This window comes from Athene cunicularia (assembly GCF_003259725.1).
Source record: "Athene cunicularia isolate RWA chromosome 10 unlocalized genomic scaffold, athCun1 chr10_part1, whole genome shotgun sequence".
Lineage (NCBI taxonomy): Eukaryota > Metazoa > Chordata > Aves > Strigiformes > Strigidae > Athene > Athene cunicularia.
Genome location: NW_020799112.1, coordinates 6716725 through 6732966, shown reverse-complemented (window position 1 = coordinate 6732966; position 16242 = coordinate 6716725). Strand labels below are relative to the sequence as shown.

Below are 16242 nucleotides of genomic sequence, written 5' to 3'. Positions count from 1 at the left end.
CTGAAAGCTGGGTAAGAGGATGTGTATTTCTTCCGCAAACAAATGTGAGAAAAGGAACAATATCTTTATAAACCACCTTCAATCCTGGTTCATACAAACAGAGCTCAATTATGTGTTCCATTAATTATTCATAAGATTATTGAAAATTAGCATGTGCATGCCAGGCGATGGAACTCCTCTTTTCTCTGGGTTGACAAAGGTACATAAAAATAATTATATATACCACAGTAACTAGCAGTGTCTGGTAAATACAATGAAGTTATAGAATGAAGGAGTAATATCTGGGGAGGGGTGAGTTTGCTTCTTCTGGTGGCTGGCTATATGTCAAATGCACAGCACAATTTATGAGAACTTCAGTGCTGCAGCTAAATAAATGCAAGACAGCACTGTCACTCTGTGTAGGTGATAGGAGATTAATTCAGTTGTTTCTAGAACACTTCCAACAGACTGCAAAGAAAAATTTAGCTTGTGAAACTGGAGGGGGAAGCATCAAAAAAAGAGGTACATCAAAACGTAGCAACAAACTTTCTGAAAATGTCTCAAGATGTTTCAATGTTGGGCCTGCAAAAGAAGCCAAGATGAAATCTTACAGGGCTTTTATATGGGTCGTTTCCTTACTAGCCTCTTTCTGTTTAATGTTAGCCAGAAAATATGTAAAGAACAAGGATGTATTTTCAAGGTGTCTTGATAAAAAATAGCAGAAAACACTCTCTTCTTGTTCCATCTAGTGAAGGCCAATTGAGTTCAAAGAGCAAATAGCTGGTTGCTAGCATAAAGCATGCTGATGAGATTCAGAGAAACACAGGCTGAGACAAAAGGTGACAGGAGTATGTACTGTAGGTTAGAAGAGGAAGTGGAATAATTTTTAAATAATGCTATGTATCAGAGCAGAAATGTTTGTCATTGGTGCATCTTAGGTGTGTTAACAGATAAATGTTATTTGTACACTACTATGATAATGCATTTGTAATGAGAAAAGCAGTGTCTCAAACTGACCTTCTTTGTACTGTAAAGCACCTATGGCAAAGAAAATGCAAATTAAATCTTAAGATTTTATGAAGGTTCAGGTAACTCTTGTAGCCACCTCCCCCAGAGATTCATCAGTCTCAAGGTTGGTGTTATTCCTTCAGAGAGGCTTGTATAAATTTGAAAATGACAGAAATGGGAAAGAGATTCTATACATTAATTTAATCATATTTACCCAGATTCTTAGCTATGACCTTGAATTAGGTTGTATTTGTAACATAATTCACCAGAGACAAGCTGAGCTTCTGGAGCATCAGATTTGTCAGGAGAAGTCAGATGTCTGCATCAAGTAGGATGAAAAGTAACTGAGAAATTCCATTGGTACTATCCTGCTTTTAAATCCATCAAAGGAATAATATCTCTTGCAGCCAGTATCGGGATGTATAATATAGAACTTCTCTTCCTTGCTACTGGACAACTCCATCACACTGCTATGCTGGACAATTTTTCTTAATGTGCTTTCCACCTATTGGGAGATGCTGGGATCAAAGCTGTCTAAGTCAGTTGAAAATTTTATTCTGGTGGAACAGCACTATGTTGTCAAAATGTACAGAGGTCAGTGGGAACTGAAGGTATTTAGTACCTCAAATGATCAGATAAAAGGTGCAGCACAATGCTAAGACAGAGATGCTTTCAGAAGTTGCAGCAGAAGATAACATTTAAAAATATCACAGATTGTTTAGAGGTGTGTTCACATGAAAATACAGGAAGGCAAGAGCAGAGACTATTTCTGTTCTGTTCACAGTGCAGATACCACAGAAATAACATTTTATAAATGCCTCAGACAGATGGTATGTATGTTCTTTGCATAATAAGATAGCCAGAAATTTTCCTATTGAAAGGACTGTATCCAATACAATGTGACCCACCTTAAGCTTCAGCTTCAGGTTCACAGGAAATCTTCCCTCTGAACAGTGGCAGAGCTTATGGTTTATCGCCGCTGTCACAGAGATATGCACAGATCACCAGACCGAATGTTTTGCAGTGACTACTTGCAAGTGTTGGTATTTTTGCTTTGTTCCTACAAACACTATGTCTTCTGTCTTCTACAGAGATATGTGCATTTTCTTATAGTGTCTGTGTACTCCAGTACACATTCAAACTGTCAGTGATGCAAAAGGCTATCTCCATCCACTGTGAGGTCACTCACAATAAGTGGAACATCATCACTTTTGGCTACATGAGCAGATATGAACCTTGAGTTCATTATTTCCATTGGAATATTTACTGTTATTTATTTGTTCTGGTGTTTGGCCACTGGTTTATTCATTCTCTTTGTCACCAAGGTCCAGGCAAAGTTTTGATTTATGTGAAAAATCAGCTGATTTTCTTCAGAGAAATGCAATGAGCTTCTGCAGCATTTGTATCTTTCACTTGGGAGTGAAACCAGTGAATATGTGCTCTAGCTGCATGAACAGTTGGCTTGAAGACAAGTGCAGTGGGTTTGAGAGTACCCTTCCTCATTATCCATTAAGAAATGGTCTTTTTTGTGCTCTGGTTTTCAAATCTCAGTAGTGGTACAGATGGTTCTAAGGAAGAGTTTGCACTACTGCAATAAAATGAACAGATTTGCAGAGATGTTTAGGGTGCCAGGAGAGATCTCTATTTATGGCTCATTTAGTTAATCTTCAAAATTTGTCGTTTGTACATTACTGAGGAATTGTCACAGAATCAAAAAGTAGGGCTCTTTAACTAAAACTAAAATAATAAAAAACAGCTTTATTTTCATTTTTGTTGCATCCTCTCTTGCTGCTCCAAAGATTGGAGAGCCAATGAATAGCTCCCAAAAATACACAGTGCTGAGTAAGAACCAGACAGTTTCGTAACTGCTTGGGTGCTCTTCACATGCAGATGGTAGGTAAATTGCTTGGTTGGCAAGAGAGCAAGTGAGCTCTCAAACCTGCTAGTGTGTAATGAGAAAAAAAGGTTGTAGGTTACACTGAGAAGAGTAATTACACTGTAACTGCTAACGTGGTGTATGCTGGCATTGTAGCAGTGCAGATCACAGCATGACAGATCTCAGGACAGATATTATCCAGGTCAGCTCCAGGAAAATACTAATTAGAAATACTGCTTCCAACACCCACCAAAATGTATGGACAATTATGCTACCAGAACCTCACATGGTAAATAAAATGATGACTTTAGAGTGGCCTTGTTATTTTATGCCAGCTGAGTACAGGTGACCCTAACAGGGTCTTGCTTTTACTTTGGATGCTCCAAGAAAAAACATTAAATATTGAGGGAAACAAAGGGCAAGGACACAGAGTGAATTAAAATATAACTTCATTTCATATCGTCTGCTGATTAATTTTTTTAAACATGTTAGGAAGCAGAAATATGTCAGTATTAGAGAGTACTAATGCAATGACCAATTTTAAGTTGGACGTATAAAATCTTGTGCAACTGTATTGTACATACTTTGTTATTTCAGTATCTAAAAACAATCAAGAGAAGCTGAAGTGATTGGAAAAACGTTATATAAACTGCCATAACAGCAAAAGGTGATTTAAGTCTATTTGCCTTACCAGACAACATCTTAGTAGTGCATTATTTACTTTACCTTATTCTTTTATTTAAAACCAAGTAACCAACCAAAACACACCACACCTCACAGCCCAAACCCAAAACTTTGTGCTCTGCGTTAAGGAAAGAATAGTAAGTTGTTTAATTCTCCCCTTTTTCCCTTTTGCTATTCATGTGCTTTTTCCAGGCTGTAAGGCCTTATGCAATGTGATAGTGTAACATCAGGAATGCCATAAAGGCACTTTTATTTTTATACTGGGGCAATTAAAAAAAAAAAAAAATTGGTCTACTCACAGCAAATTTGGAGCCAGATCATCTATGCCAAAAGTAGCAATAACTGCAGTGTATAAGAGAAGCTAGAATTGATTGTGTCTTCTCTGAAGCAGAGGACATAAAATTGCTTATTTGTTACAAAAATCTGGTTTGTAGCAAGATTGTTGATCTGCACATGAATTTTTATAGTTTATAAATAACTTACTGGAGTCTAGAAAAGTCTTGACATCAGTTAGTAAAAGGAGAGAGGATTGTAAATCCCTTATGTACTCAACGAAGTAAAAAAATAGATGTTGGATATTCAAAAATACCTATATCTAGAATGAACGGATTTGTTCTGTATTAGATGGTCTTGAAGGAAACTAAAGAGAAAAAATGTTTCATATGCTTAACTTCCATATTCCTGAAAGAATGTGGTCCAGTTGTTCATTATTTTAATGACATATTCAAAATTCTGTCACATTGTTTTATTAAAAAAAAAAAATCTGATACTCATCTGGACCAATACTTTCAATCTTGAACAAGAATCTGAGATAGCCAGTCAGATATATATATTGTCTGAAGTTAGGCTCTCAGAAATTGAAACATCTTTTAAACTTTGCCTCAAGAGTTCCTTTAAGCTGATTTTTATATCTTTTTTTTAATATATAGCCCCCTGCCCATGCACCTAATGGGAAGGATATCCGGAATCTTACAAATGCTAGCTCTGCTGTTTTGGTTTTTTTTAAACTAAAAATTCAGTGACTAAATGACTGGATCTTGCAGACTCTTATCAGCATGAATAGCTTTTGCTCTTGAAAAACAGTCATATCAGATTTTTGAAAATTTTGTAGATGCAAACTGTAACCTACTACCATATTTTGAATCTAACCAAATGTCTCCAATAAGATGCCATGCCACTAGAGCATGGCATGAGCGAATTACTGATGAAAGCAAAAACAACATCAGAGGAACCCATCCTTCAACCTGTTCTGTTCAAGCTGATTGTTTCACCAGGTGTAGCCTCAGATACTCAAAAAAAAAGTTTCCTGCAGCATCAAAGCTTTTGTTATTAGGTTTAGCTATCATTTTTTGTTTAGCTTTTCATTTTCGAATTCCTACCTGCTAGGCTTAATGTGTAGATCCTAGGTTTTATGACCAGGATGTTACAAGAGACAAGTATATAACAACAGTATAATCCCTTGTGAAATAGATCTGCAATATGCGCCAAAATTTCATGTAGGTTTCCCTACACTGAAATTACAGGAACATTTGGTATATATATTAATAAATATTGAGCACCTATAGGCTTAAAAGCATAAAATCAAATTTGATTCCTTCATCCACATTGTAAAAGTCTTATTTATCACTATTTTATCATCTATACTCTTTGTTTGCATTTTGTCTTTTATTCAGACAGGACAATGAAATGTGTAGCTTGTAGTCCCTTATTTTTTTTTCCGTTTGTATTTAGTTCCACTTCTCTCTCCCCCAGACATGAGTAATACTTAATATTACTAACCATTCTAGGTTGAATTGTTTGATTAGAGTTTGTTTGTTTGGTGTGTTTTGGTTTTTTTTTAAATCTGATTAAAATCAGGCTTAGTGTGATTTAAAAAAATTTGAATAATTAGCATAAACAATATCCCTGTAATGAGCTCCACTAACATTTTTATGGTTTTTTCATAGTAGATTACTGTATACTTGCCTCTAACTATAGTAAATCCTATTACAATAATTTTCATTTACTGATAATCTGATTAAAATAGTATAATGTTAACAGTCATATACACTGTAATGAGAACAGCTTTCTTCCTGAAGTGAAAAATGGTTTTCATAATTGTGGTAACTGTGCAAATATATAACTAGACATATAAAACAGACTTCAGCTAGGATTCTGAACAATTTCAATACATTCATGAAACATCCAGCCAGCCTTCAGGCTTTATAGCTCATAGATGTGGAAACATCCTTATCAGCATTTAATCAAATATATTAATGAAGCTAAATAAGGGTCTGAAGTACCACTAATTTATAAAATAAGGCAGGCATAAAAGTTTTAGCAGGAGAAGCTCCTTAAATTTTAGTAATTCTCTCATTTTGATCTATTTATCCTTAGGTATACAGCTACCATGCACAGAACTCACTATTCAACTAAAAAAAATGTAAAGGAAATGTAAGGAAGTAGTCTTCCTAGACATGAGTGCAGTCTTATGAACTGGTCCTATAACATGCCTACCACAACAGTTCAGATATACGTATTTTTTTCTCAGCCTCCAATATTCTAAATTTCTATTTTTTCAGAATTCCACACCCTTGCTTTGGGGAACCATCATTATCCCCTGCTTTTCACAATCTCTCCTTCTCTTTTAAATAATGTGTGCTTGGAGGCTTCCCCATCAGGCATAACATCTGAAAATGGAAGCTATTAGCGACTCTACATCCCAGAATGATAGCAAGGTCTGGTCACACCTCACCTCAGAGTTACATACTCTCACAGTTCTAACAATATGCAGTTAGCAAGGCTAATTAATTAGATCTTTGCGTACTGTGATTGTGATGTGTTGCAGATGGCAATCTATTTCTTAGAATCTTTTCTGGGAAGTGATGTTACTCGCGCTTCTTTTTCTTTTGCATCTCACATTGAAACTGTATGCTTGGTGATTTCTTCCCTCCAGTAGTTTTCTACATGAATAAGCCATATCAGCACTAATGGAAATCACGCATATACTTATTTTTTTCTACATTAAGCTTATTTTATCCTGAGAGAGGGTCATGCTTGTCAGGCATAATGTGATATTTGGGTAATTTTGATTTAAGGTGTTTTTTCTTTTTTAAGAGTGAAATCTTAGAATTACAAGTCTGCAAGAAATGGGCAAATGTAAAAGTACTAGATAGTGGCAGTACAAGTCCACTTTGTTCTGCCTTGAATTCTTCACTTTAATAGTCTCTTATTTTTGCAGTAACGTAAAATTTGACAGTAATAGACAAAAGCAGCTCCACATCAGACCTGGTAGAACAGCAGTAAAATTACTTCCATAGGAAGCCATTACTAAACAGCCCTGATTATAGTGAAGCAGGGATACTTGCTTGCGAGTATCCTGTAAATATGTCAATTCCTTAATCTAGCAAACCCTTTCTTCTTGATAATCCATAGTCAAATAAGTTATTTATTCTGTAAAGATATTCTTCTTCTGAGAAAACACAGTGAACATTCTTTCCTTCCAAAACCAAATTATTTACCTCTTCTTATTTTGGCAGCTCAAATGAATGACCAGGACAAACTATTTCATAAATGTAAGTTAGTTCTAAATGACTGTGTCGGTTTATTACCATACCCAATTAGACCCACAGTTTTCCGGCATCAGTTGAGCTAGCTTGTCATGAAGACACTTCAGAGAAATGTGAAAACTTCCCCTTTTGTAGATGGTCAATTGTGCACTAAAGTGTGATAGGAAAATTCCTTCGAGAGTTTTTGTTTGGTTTATTATGATAGTAAGGTATGCATCTTTATAGATCATCAGATAACATATGGACTTTATGGCAGAAACAGTAAAGGCCAGAAAAAGACTTTGCATTATATATGATAAATACATTAATATGGGTATAGAAAATACCTAGTAGATCAGAAAAAGTCACAGAATTACGTATTGTAAATGCATAGATAGGAAACACATGAACACGTACACATTTTTCTTACTTTTGAGGAGGGAGAAAATAACCCCTGGAGTCACTGTATCTGACACACTTGTAGATTCTAAGGAACTCTTTACCTTTGACAGGTATGATCCCTTTGTTTTTCTTTCTGGAAAGAAAATGGAGATGTATGAAGCTTACACATGACAGACAAATGGCAAGAAAGCCTGTTTCAGTAGCTTTTTGCCTGAAGGATCTGCATAAATGCTCTTAGTTAACATAAATCTTTATTAATATTATGATTATAACTGACTAACTGTACAAATTAACAGAATAAAATATTACAAGTACTGCAGAAAAAGAACCCTCTTTAGTGAACAGGAAGATTTAGATTAAATTAGAGATGGAGATCAGTCCTCTAATGTCATGTTTTAATGTCAGTGTTCTATCAGTCTCTGGAATGTTGCCACTTTACCAACTGAACTGTGTAATAAAAAGTTCTCAAATCATATTAAATAAAACAGAAGCATAGGACATGACATGTGTATCAGGATTTTTTGATCAATCGTTGGAGTAAAAGTCAGCAACGGGAACAGGTATATCCTAGGAATAAAAATGTTAATTCATCATACACAGTAGCACAGTATTGGGAACTACATGGAATGGACAATGTAATGTTATGAAAAGTCTCTGTTATATGCAGAGCAAAGCTGAAATTAAGACTATTCTAAAATATGAACAAAAGATATTTAATATGCCATAAAAAGAGCAGCAAGTTTACTTAATATTTGCTTTAGTTCTAATACAATTTTGACAGCCTATGAATGAATGCAATCAAGGGCTTAAAATGTGTCATTAAGACCTAATCCACCGTCAGAAGTTGCTGATGCAGCCATTACAGTACTAGTAAAGATGGCATTTATTCTGGTAAGATTTTTTTCTTTTTGCCAGACAGCATAGCTTATACAGGTTTGCTGAACAAAATAAGCTACACAGCAGAAAATAATATTTTTGCTTGTTCACCAGCACAGTTATGCCAGTTAGAGGTGTGGTTTCTTTTTCCTCACATTATTGCAGAAAAACTACATTATCTGAACTAACTTAAGCATAGCCAAGACTTTTAAAAGTGCATTTCTGTTAGGCCTCTAAGAGTCTTTTGAGTCAGACCTAAATTTCTGCTCCTCCTGTGAGCTCTCAGGACTGAGCGACGCAGGTGAGAGTTTGAAAAGGACAGCACCTAGTGACAACTGGCACTACAGGGATGTGTGATGGGCTAATAATAAAGGAAAGCAACATAAGGCTTACTGAAATCAAACCTAAATTCAGCAGAAGTAGATAATGGTGTTAAATCTTGCTTTGCAGTACCTGGAATCTCAGATATATTCTAACAATATTAAGACTGAAAAAATGAGGGGCACGACTTACAATGAAAATAGCTTTAAGTCACAATTATGCTCTCTCATTCTTATCTGCTGACAGGAGCTCCCAATGCACAACTGTCTCATTGGCATCCTCTGAATTGCAGCCAGTCTCCCACTGCTGACAACAGCCTACTCTCCACCTAAAAACATCAAGGCACGGGCCAAGATTAGATCACACAGACTGGCATTAAACTCCACCTTCTCAGGGTCCATCCATCTATCTTCCAGATACATCACTATCCTAGCATAAACATAATATCATGAGTGGAGTTTGTGCCAACCACACATCCATTCAAGTGCAGCAATCATACATAATATTGTAACTTGTAACTGAAAGAGCAGTCTGTTCTGAGCCAAGAAGTGCATTGGAAGGTCATTCTGGGGACAGGTTTCAGAAGAGGCAGAGGCATCGCAGATCATAGGCAACAGACATTATGGAGCTTGTTCTGAGATAAAGTCTGTAGTTTAGTTACCTAAGCAAGTAAAATTAAGAAATTGGTACAGTTCTGCTTGGTTTTGTACTAAAAAAACTATGGAACAACTATACTAACCTGAAGTAATCTAACAAGAGTTAAATTGTTTTTAAAATGCACTCTAGGTTAAAAAAAATGTAAGCAGCTTTCAGCTTTCTGTAGTGTAGGAGAGTGTATCTTGTTAGACAGAATGAGTTTGCATTGAGAACAGCAAATATGGTCAGAAGAAGCTTCTCTTGAAGTGCTATCTACCATATAAATTTTGTACTTAGCTCAGCTAATGGGTCTACACAGGCCTCAGAGCTAACAGTGGGATGTCCAGATGTGAACCCTAACCTGGAAGCTGTTGATTGACTCCTGTTAAAAACAGGCAGTTCATCTGAAAGGCAAGAAAGATTGGATCTTTTTACTCTTTCAGCAATATAAAACATAGGTGCTTAAAGTAAGATGTTCTGAAAGGCATAACAGAGAAGGAGAAGGAACAGGTATGAAAGAACAGAAATAATGACAATTACAATTAGAGGATACACTGGTTTAATTAATATCCATTTTTAGTCTCTGCAAAGCACATCAAGTAGTATGGAAGATGATATATAAAATGTAGAAAACAAGTTAATTTGTTAGTATCAGACTGAATCATTGAAAATTAGAGAGCTAAATCTAGAGTAACTAATTATTTTGCAAATTTAAATAGATTTAGGACTTCCTATTGAATTAAGAATAGGAATCACATCAGACTTCTAAAGAAGTTGGAATAAAGATTTGAATATATAGCCAGGCTCCATCGTAAGTCTTTATGCAAGGTACTGTTAGCACATTTCTTAACTCTTTTGTATATAGATTCATAAAATAAATTTATGACCCACACCTGCTACTGTAAAAGTGAAAAGCAATGTTTTGGGACTCTAATACAGAGTCTTTTTACAAGGCAGAGAACTTTGAAGGCTTACCTGCTTCATCCACATTTATCAGCTTTCAAATAAACTTTGCTTCCTTTATATCCTTGGATTGTCTTATCTATGAAATGTCTATCACTACAACCAGATTAAGACTAGATTTTTCTTTCAAGAATTTTTATATGGAATAAGAATAACATATATTTTCCTAACTGACAGGTGTAACATTCAAACTGAAATGTGACATTCAAACTAATACAGTTTCATCATTCTTTTAGTCAGCATTTTCTACCATTTCAAGGTATAACTGATTTTCTTAATAGGATTGCTCAAGCGTAAATGAATATTGCAGTGTAGCTAGCATTCTACTAATGATGGTGAGAATAAAACTCAGCCCACACTTACTCTCTTATAACTTGTGTGGGCAACAAGCATTTTTTCAGTCAGCTAACGATGACTGGATAGACAGAAGGAGAAAACAATGTGTTGGGTTTACAGTTTTTGTTTTTAAGGCAAAGTAAAATCTCTACAGGTTTTCAAACTGACTTGATGTTCTGCCTATAGAAGATACAGACTTTCCAGTTAGTATACTACTAGCATTGTTTGAGTACAAAAATTAATTCCTCCTCCTTAACCTTCCTAATGATTTCAAGTTAGCCATCCCTCATTGCTTTTAATGCTTGATTTCTCCAAAGACAAAGAACCCATTATCAGTATCGTGAGAGCTGTAGACATACAGGCTCATAGTGGGCATTGAGTTCACATTTGAATTTTTTAAATGGTCTGTGACACAGAATTTCAGGACATTTGTATACACCTCAGATTTCTTGGCTGAAAATGCAAAGCCATCCATCTCATTAACTACAGTAATACAACTATTATGTTCCTAATTAGAATCTGCTGTGATTCCAAGTAATGTATTTATCTTCTTTGCTTCCTGTGTAATGAACAGGCCTAGGTAGAATGCACCCTACTACAGTCTCAAGGTATATGTTACATACAAAAAGAGAAGAAAAATATTCACTGAAATGCTCATCTCTAAGCCATAAAGCAAAAATAGTGTTCACAGTATTTTTCCTAGCTGACAGTGCCACCTTAGCACCTCAACTCCTGGGTATTACAAGTCATGCTATATACATTACAGCATCTTAATGAAAAGTTGTCACTTCAGCATGAATTTGTTCATACCTGCATTCTACAAAATATTTACATGCTTAAACAAGATATCTCTAGACAAAGTATTGCCCATCACTATTGATCAACCTGTCTGCTAAGCACTACCCTTCACTTCAGGGATGTTTGTGCTGTAGAGTGACTCTCATCATGTTGCACTGTGGTTTAGAGTTCATTCCAAAAGCAATTGTTAAATGCACGGTCTTCCGCTGCTCTTAAGGGTGGAGCTTGAAGAGGAAGGCACAAACCAGACTGAAGTTGTAACGATAATTGTGTCACAGCTAAGGCCACTAACATGGCTATGTGTTCCACTATTTTTGCTGAAGTATCCAGAAGGCGGGCACTGCTCTAAAAACATTTAATACTTTGGTTTGACTTAATCACCATCTGATTTTCAAACACACATGGAGTAATTGAAAAAAGGGGGTGGCCTGCTCTTCCCTGTGGCCTCGGTGCCGGTGCACACACGCCCGCCTCGCTCACCGCCTGCCCCGGGGGAGGTTCGCTGGGGAGCGCCGCTCCTGCCGCAGCGCTGTCCCGCCTGCCCCCTCACCTCACCTCACCTCACCCGCAGCTCACCTTGACCCTCACCTCCATCCTCGCCTCACCCTCACCTCCCCTCTCTGCTCACCTCCGCCCTCAGCGCCTCCACGGGGCCGCCCCAGCAGGTGGCGAGGCGCTTGCCTCCGCAGCGCGGTTACCGCTAACCCTCAACCGACATTGTTAGCCGGGGAGGAAGGCGGGGCGGGGGGATGATTAAAATAACATGGGGCTATTCTAGGCGCTAATGGGATTAGCGGCGAGGCCAGCGAGGCGGCGGGGCGAGGGCGATTGTGTGCTGAACTGATTTTTCTGGATGAATCAACAATATGTTATGAAAAATGTATTAAAGTATAATGTGGGTGAGTAGGGCACCGACAAGCATATGGCACTGCAACACCCAGTCGCTCCCGGACTTGTAAGAGCCCACTGTTAGCTTGATGGAAGCAGTGGGCTGTGTGTCATCATCAGGACAAATTACAAGGAGAAAATCTGTGAACTTGTGAAGTCGGGTTTTCGGGGAGGAAAATATCAAGAACAAATCCGTACACTGAGAATTTTGTGTCTATAGAAGATACTTAGGTGGTCACGGTCATACAGTTTTCTTTCACTTACGTGTTCCTAGTGAAGGAAAGTAAATTGTCACAGAAAGCTTGATAGGTCATTTTATTTAGAAATAAATCACAAATAAAAATATTTTTAATGTCAGCAGTTGTAACAAAAATGGGCCTTGCATGAATTGTAGAACATGTTGTTTTCACTTCCCCCCATCAGCTAGCATACACAGTGTCAAGGAAATATATCACTTGAAGAAACATAATGTGGAACTAGTAAGCTTTCTGTCAATTCCAAATCTCACTATTCCTTACAGATAAGAACAGAGTTTGGCAAATCTATTAATCCTAACTGCAATGCACAAAATCAAAGGCACTCTTAGACAAAAATGTTGTCATACAAATAAGTTTTCTTACATTTTATCAAAGGTTTTTATAGTGTATTCAATGGTTTGATTTTGACTTATGTAAGTTACATAAAGTGTACCATACCTATTTTATTACCCCCAAGTGCCACTCCTTTCTGTGTGCAGCAGTGTACGTATTGGTGTGTTACTTCTTAGAAGTTTAATTATGGGTACTATAATGATAACAGTTATTTTATTTCATATTTCCTGTGTCTCCTTGGAAATGGTTGCTTTGCTGGCATGTTAAAGAACGTGAAGCTATCTGTATCTGCATAGTAAGTCTGAAAGGACCCAATTCAATTACTCTTTGTCTTCAGTTGGAGTTGGATCAGCTCTATATTGTCTAGTTTCATGGTGAGATTCTGTGCTTTTTGAGGTACAGCAAAACAGCGTAGTGGATCCCCCCTAATACACACTATAAGCATTTCATTTCATAACATTTTTATCTTGGCATCATGTTGCTGTGATGCAATGCTGTGTAAAAATTTAGTTGTTTAAGATTAAGGAAAATTTTTTCTTTTTTAATTTGAGGGACGTATGAATTACTAAAGCCTGTCTCTGGGATATTCTTATTAATAGGCGACATGGGATTGTGTAGTCACATTTCCTTTGAGAACTTGAATAGCATTAGACATGTGTATGGATAGAGTTTATGCTTATGGATGAAATACTGTTTTCTGATGCATTTAGAAAAATGCTTAAGGATACTTTGTCATGTTAATTTTTTATTATTTGTGCATAGTCTGTATCAAATAATGCACTAAGAAAATCTGAATGTTGGAAGAGTATGTTGCTGTTGCTAACATCAGTGTAATATTAGTGTATATTTCCAACATGTAAAACAAAAGTGTATTCCAGTACTGTATCACTGGAAATCTCAAAAATACCTAAAGAAAACAAATAAGTCAGTCTATAATGAGAGTATGCTTTTTAATCTCTTTTTGTTTACTTATTTCTAAAAACTTAGAATTGATCAGATTCATAAATTCTTTGATGTGTTAATATATATTGCAAGTGGAAGCACAGACATAATTTATTTTAAAAGGGTTAAAATACCTTTTGGTTGCTGGAGATAATCCACTTGAATCCTACTGAAAGAAAATGGAAAAGGTAACATCAATGTTTGATTTCTTTATAGAGCGTGTCACTCAAATTTTCTCCCATTCCCTCCCCAAAATGTAAGTCCTGTTCTGTGATGCATGAAAGCAGAGCTACAAATAAAAGCAGAAAAGATGGACACCAGCGTCTCATGATGGGTTAAGAATAAATTGTTATAAACTAGCTGAGAATAAAACTGACAGTTGAACAAACAGAAGGAAGCTATGGCAGAAGGAGGCTTGCAGTAGGAGGTGGTGGAGCCAGAAACTTGTTTATGTTAAATAGGGAGCTTGGTCATTTTATGATGAGGTTTCCTTGGACAGTAGAGTTTTGGACTTGGTGATAGAGGAAGCTGCTGGAGTCTTGAACTGCTGATTCAGACCTTTCCTGTGTTTGTGTGGTATTGAAATCTAATATGTAGGAATCTAAATGAGTAGGATGTTTTTAATCGTCTTGCTGTGGGGACAGTATTTGGATACAAAACCCACCATTGTAATGCTGCTAGTACAGGTAGAGTGCAGCAGGGACTAACATTTGCTAAGGTGTTCAAGAAGAGCTAACTACTGACCTGGAAGCACTTTAAAACAGTAAATTGACATAAATATTTACTGAAATACCAATATGTGCAATCTGAATGCTTTTACAATAGAGAAATGCTAAATTACGTTAAGGGAAACTACACAAGTAAAGCATAATTTCTTGTCACACTGAATATGATGTTTCTCTGCTACAAGGAGAAGGAGCAGGCAAACAATAAAAAAAGAAACAGGATATCCTAGGCAACTCTAGTAATTCTTCTCCCTAATAATCCCTTCTGTTTCTTACAGTAGTTGTTTCTGTTTTGAAAGGCTTCCTCTGCTTTGGCTTACTCCCCCTATGGTCCCTTTGGTGCAAGGGAGTACAGGATCATGAAGTAAGACAAAAAACTTAGTTAGTGATAAGTTTTCATTGTGAAGAATATTATGTAAATGGCTGAGGCTATTCCATATTTACATTTCCTGCATCTTAAGAATGATTGGTAGTTGTCTGAGGCAATCTAGGTTGCAGAAAAGAATGCAGATGCAATGCACTACAGAATTTGAATTCTGACAGAATCCAATTCCCCTGTTTGGTGCTCATTTGTTAAGAGAATGTGCAATATAGAAGCCTGGATGTTAAATGATAGCTCCTTCTTGTAAGTTATTGCACAAGCACGCTTATTTTCAAGCATAGGCGTAAACTAACTAAGCATGTGAGTAAACTTACTTGAAGTCAGTGAGGAGTAACCAGCGTGTCTGAAATTAGGCACCGATCTCAAAGATTTGTTGACTCAACAGTCTTTGTATTCAGGCTGGGGCTTGGATGTAGAACTTCAGGTTTATAATGAAGGATGCCTGTTTTATCTTTAGGACCATCACCAGGGAGAAAAAAATGCCATTGTTTGTTTGTCTTCTAAGTAGAGTCATATTTAGAATAATCAAGTAATGGAAAATGTCACTGCAGTATAGGAGAGAGAAAGCATCAAAGATTGAACCTCTTGGGTGTCTACAGAACTATGTGGAAAAATACAGATCACCAGAATGGATGTTTTCTATTTTTGATTACTGGTTTATGGTAATATTTATGTGAAATGAGGATAACCATTCCAGTTTAGCCCATTGTAAGAATTTATTTATCTTGCAATTTTTATTTTTTTTTTATTTTTTTTCTGATGAAGGCAAGATAGTGTGCTTAAAACTGAAGATATTTGCAGAGGTTCACAAGAATTTAGTATAGCAGCTGACTACTCAGTGTTACTAATCATTGTTTCAAATTTGCTTTTTTTACCCAAACAATTATTGAGCAACTGTGGTTGTTAGGTCTTCCAGTCTGATCAGCCAGATTAAGTTTCAGCTTTTCCACCCTTAGATTTGAGCCAGAAGGCATACTGATCACATTCAGCTGGGTCCAGCTGACATCCTCACTTTCTGTAGTATTGAGGAAGCCTGTCTTCTAATGGGAGGACTTATAATTATGGAAATCTTATACATCTCTCGGCTGAGATCTTTGTAACTACTAGAGGTAGAAGTTTCTAAGAAGTTTGACTTGTATGTTGTGAAACTAATTTGCTAGAAGTACTTAACTGACTTTTTTTATCAGATAGGCAGACAACTTGCAGTATTTGAAAAGTATAATAATCATGTCACCATTTTAAGTCTTGTTGGGGCTGTGTCAAGAACTTGTCCTCTCTGTATTAACTATAGCATTAATACTACACTTGG

At 36.5% G+C, this 16242-nt stretch overlaps 1 protein-coding gene and 1 long non-coding RNA gene across 10 annotated transcripts in view; one reads left to right on the top strand and one right to left on the bottom strand.

Annotated features, from left to right (window-relative positions):
• The window catches only part of LOC113483882, a 36583-nt gene extending 24357 nt beyond the window's left edge, over window positions 1-12226 (bottom strand). The window contains exons 1-2 of the long non-coding RNA XR_003399123.1: window positions 12035-12226; window positions 7578-7609 (exon numbers count right to left, since the gene is read on the bottom strand). This is a non-coding gene — a long non-coding RNA (uncharacterized LOC113483882). The remainder of the gene's footprint in view (window positions 1-7577; window positions 7610-12034) is intronic.
• TJP1 (tight junction protein 1) overlaps window positions 1-16242 on the top strand; it is a 192205-nt gene that overhangs the window by 19778 nt on the left and 156185 nt on the right. The gene's annotated exons all lie outside the window — the stretch shown is intronic.